Source organism: Panulirus ornatus, chromosome 5 (genome assembly GCF_036320965.1).
Source record: "Panulirus ornatus isolate Po-2019 chromosome 5, ASM3632096v1, whole genome shotgun sequence".
Taxonomy (NCBI): Eukaryota; Metazoa; Arthropoda; class Malacostraca; order Decapoda; family Palinuridae; genus Panulirus; species Panulirus ornatus.
Window position 1 is genome coordinate 41436031 of NC_092228.1, and position 5000 is coordinate 41441030.

General features: G+C 46.8%; 1 protein-coding gene across 4 annotated transcripts in view; it reads left to right on the forward strand.

The window, feature by feature from the left end:
- Positions 1-5000, forward strand: part of LOC139748724 (microphthalmia-associated transcription factor-like) — a 232105-nt gene that overhangs the window by 99011 nt on the left and 128094 nt on the right. The gene's annotated exons all lie outside the window — the stretch shown is intronic.

A 5000-nucleotide genomic window follows, 5' to 3' on the forward strand; every position in this document is an offset into this window, starting at 1 on the left:
CGGTGGAAACAATTTTTATGCATCAAATGGAGAGTATATAAATTCTATGACAGCATCGTATTTACATCATGCCTTAGAAGTGGTTTGTCTGGCGTTTATATAAATTCTATGACAGCATCGTATTTACATCATGCCTTAGAAGTGGTTTGTCTGGCGTTTATATAAATTCTATGACAACGTATTTACATTATTACGTACAGATGGTTCGTTAAGTTACGTCTAACGAGCTTGACGTAAAAGATGTCTTTTTTTTTCGTAATACAACGACGTGTGTGTGTGTGTGTGTGTCTTTGTGTGTATATGTGTGTGTATGTGTCTGTGTATGTGTGTGTGTGTGTGTGTGTGTGTGTGTCTGTGTGTCTGTGTGTGTGTATGTGTGTGTGTGTATGTGTGTCTGTGTGTGTGTCTGTGTGTGTCTGTGTGTATGTGTGTGTGTGTGTGTGTGTCTGTGTGTGTGTGTGTGTATGTGTGTGTGTGTGTATGTGTGTGTATGTGTGTGTGTGTGTGTGTGTATGTGTGTCTGTGTCTGTGTGTGTATGTCTGTGTGTGTGTGTCTGTGTGTGTGTGTGTGTGTCTGTGTGTTATAAGGGAATGTTCCAGCGAGGTTTTTAAAGTTGTCTTTCGTGCAGGAATTGCCCGCTTGTGTGTTATATATTATTTTGCCGACACCTCTAAGGATGCGTCGGGGTTATTGGAAAGAAGGGTAGTTAAATGGTTGGGTAATTAAAGGGAGATACGTGTTGATTCAGTCACTTGTTTACCCAAATGGCGTCGTAGCTTCGTCTCTTCGATGTATATCAACTGACTGTTATATTTCTCTCTTGTGTCTCCCCTGATGATGATGTGATTATGACGCGAAAGTGCACTTGGCAACTTTTCGTGTTTCATTTTCCCCCTAAGTGGACTCATAGGAATATATATATATATATATATATATATATATATATATATATATATTCTTGCTAGGAGTATATATGCGCAAATAGATATGTTTCATCTACACACACACACACACACACACACACACGCGCGCGCGCGCGTTTCGGCTAATTATTCGCCCCCCACACCCCTTACCCTCCCTGCGGTGGGCGCTACGCGCCTAGCCCTGTCGTACGACAGGACCTCGACGTAACGACACGTCGTTAAAGAGGGAGGGAGGTGTGGGGTGGTGAGGGAGGGGTTGGATGGGGGTGATACAGGGTAGTTAAGTAGGCGCTCGGCCAGTTGGCCTCGTTAATGCAGGTCATTAGATGTCACCTCCTCCCCCCCACCCGGGTCATTGTCACCTCCTCCCCCCCCACCCGGGTCATTGTCACCTCCTACCCCCCCCCACCCGGGTCACTGTCACCCCTCCCCCCCGGGTCACTGTCACCCCTCCCCCCCCCCACCCGGGTCACTCTCCCGTGTAACTAACTAACTGCCCTTTGCGTCGTGCCCACGCCCTCCTCCTCCTCCCCGCGCGCGCGCCTCCCACACACATACACGCGCGCCACCGCGCCTTGCCTGCCCCCCTCCCCCCCCACCTTCAGGATGTGCGCGCCCGGGCGCGCCAGACTCGTGGCCGGTTCAATATCGTCTGTTGGGTGGAAGGAAGGGGGTGTGGGGGGGTGGGGGGGCGTTACATCGTGCAACACGCAGGCGTGGACGATGGTGGGGTGATGTTAGGAGGGGAGAGGGGAGCTAATGCTGCTCCTCCCCTCCCTTCCCCTCCCCCACTAACACCCTCTCTCTCTCTCTCTCTCTCTCTCTCTCTCTCTCTCTCTCTCTCTCTCTCTCTGTGTGGGAGTGGAGTAGGGGACGTGGGTGTGACGCTAGTGTGACGTGTTGCCCTGGGGGCGTGGGTGACGCTAGTGTGACGTGTTGCCCTTGGGGACGTGGGTGTGACGCTAGTGTGACGTGTTGCCCTGGGGGCGTGGGTGACGCTAGTGTGACGTGTTGCCCTTGGGGACGTGGGTGTGACGCTAGTGTGACGTGTTGCCCTGGGGGGCGTGGGTGACGCTAGTGTGACGTGTTGCCCTGGGGGCGTGGGTGACGCTAGTGTGACGTGTTGCCCTTGGGGACGTGGGTGTGACGCTAGCGTGACGTGTTGCCTTGGGGGGCGTGGGTGACGCTAGTGTGACGTGTTGCCCTTGGGGACGTGGGTGTGACGCTAGTGTGACGTGTTGCCCTGGGGGCGTGGGTGACGCTAGTGTGACGTGTTGCCCTGGGGGCGTGGGTGACGCTAGTGTGACGTGTTGCCCTGGGGGGCGTGGGTGACGCTAGCGTGACGTGTTGCCCTGGGGGCGTGGGTGACGCTAGCGTGACGTGTTGCCCTGGGGGCGTGGGTGACGCTAGTGTGACGTGTCCTTGTTCTGGTGACGGTCCCGCCGGCCGGGTGTGACGCGTTCCTTGACGCGCATTGTTACGTGGCTCCTGACGGACTGTGGATGCGTTGCTTGTCGGCCGACGACGCGTGTCGTACCGACGGATGGAGGAGAGAGAGAGAGAGAGAGAGAGAGAGAGAGAGAGAGAGTGTTAGTGGGTGTGTGTGTGAGTAGAGAGTGAGTGTGTGTGTGTGTATGTGTGAGTAGAGAGTGAGAGTGTGTGTGTGTGTGTGTGAGTAGAGAGTGAGTGTGTGTGTGAGAGTAGAGAGTGAGTGTGTGTGTGTGAGAGTAGAGTGTGTGTGTGTGAGAGTAGAGAGTGAGTGTGTGTGTGAGAGTAGAGAGTGAGTGTGTGTATGTGAGAGTAGAGAGTGAGTGTGTGTGTGAGAGTAGAGAGTGAGTGTGTGTGTGTGTGAGAGTAGAGAGTGAGAGTGAGTGTGTATGTGAGAGAGTAGAGAGTGTGTGTGTGTGTGCGTGTGTGAGAGAGAGAGTGTGTGTGTGTGTGAGAGTAGGGAGTGAGGGTGTTCATTTATCAGTATAGACCCAGCGACCTCCATTGGTCGCCCCATATCAATACTCTGCTATCTCCCCTCTCTCTCTCACTCCCCATTTTCTATCCTCCCCCCATTTTCTCCCCTCCCTCTCTCTCATTCACTCTCACCCTTACCTCCCATTTTCTCTCCCCGCTCTTTGTGCTCATCTCCCACAGTAGAATCTATTATAACTACACCTTAAACTCTGTCTATTTCACAAGTTCAATAGACAAGGATTATAACATGGCTTTTGGGGCTCCTGTCTCTTTAATAATAATGATAATTATAATAATAATAATAATGATGATAATTATTATTATTATTATCAATATTATAATTATTATTTTATTATTATTATTATTATTATTTTATCATTATCTATTTTTATTATTATTATTGCTATTATTATTATTATTTTATTATTTTTATTTTTATTATTATTATTATTATCATTATTTTATTATTATTTTATCATTTTTATTTTATTATTACTATTATTATTATTATTTTATTATTTTTATTATTGTCTATTATTATATTATTACTATTATTATTTTATCTATTTTTATTATTATTATTGCTATTATTATTATTATTTTATTATTTTTATTATTATTATTATGTATTGTTATTATTATTATTATTATTATTGTTATCATCATTATTATTATCAGTTTGGGTCGTATCAGTTAAAGTGAGTGTGTGTTTACATGAACCATGATGTCCTGGCCTGCTGGTTGTACAGTTGTGTTTGGGTTGTAGGCCTGGTTGTTGTTGGTGTGGGGGGGGGGGTTGTTACCCTCCCCTCCCATGGTTGTGGTTGTTATGTCACATGCCATAGTTGTGATTGCATCTTATCTATTTATCTATTAGTATAGTACCCATATCTCTCTCTAACTGTCTAATAGCCACGTTTCTCCTGTGTGTGTCGTAGTAGACGACTGAGAGGGGCGCTGGGGGGGGGGGGGGGCCGCTGCTGGAAATCCTCCCCTCCTGTATTACCCACTCTCGCAAAGAAGGAACAACAGAGGAGCGAGCCAAGCGAGGATCTTCCCATTTCCCCAAGGCTCTGTCATCTATTGAGGACGCTACCTCACTCATGCGGGAAATGGCGAACATGTATGGGGGAGAATATATATATATATATATATATATATATATATATATATATATATATATATATATATATATAAAGTTCACAAGTGCACTTTCGTGTAATAATCACGTCATCATCAGCAAGTATGAATTATGTACATGTGTATATATGTATATGTTGAAATGTATAGGTATGTATATGTGCGAATGTGGACGTGTCTGTATATACATGTGTGTGTGTGTGTATGGCCATTCTTTCGTCTGTTTCCTTGCGCTACCTCGCTAACGCGGGAAACAGTGACAAAGTATAAGTAAATAAATAAACATAAATAAATAGATAAATGAATATATATATATATATATATATATATATATATATATATATATATATATATATATGTATGTATGTATGTATACACGCATGTATTACCAGTATACATAGAGCCGTAATGGGAGGCAGATCTCCGTTGCTTACCCGCAGGCGTGGGCGGCTGTATGGAGCGTGGGTGGGTAGGGGGGGGGGGGAGCCTCTCTCTCTCTCTCTCTCTCTCTCTCTCTCTCTCTCTCTCTCTCTCTCTCTCTCTCTCTCTCTCTCTCTCTCTCCCCCCCCCCCCTACAAGCCTTCACTACTGCACACCCCCCCACTTCCCCTTCCCCTCTCCCCCCTTCCCCCCCTTTTTGCCTGACATGTCACGTCACGCTGCCTGACGCTGTCACTGGACGACCTGTCATGCGGTGAGGTGGGGGGGGGGGTTGTCACGTGTTACAAGTGTTACATGGACACGTGGTTGTCACGTGTTACAAGTGTTACATGGATACGTGGTTGTCACGTGTTACAGGGACACGTTGTTGTCACGTGTTACAAGTGTTACATGGATACGTGGTTGTCACGTGTTACAGGGACACGTTGTTGTCACGTGTTACAAGTGTTACATGGATACGTGGTTGTCACGTGTTACAGGGACACGTTGTTGTCACGTGTTACAAGTGTTACATGGATACGTGGTTAGCA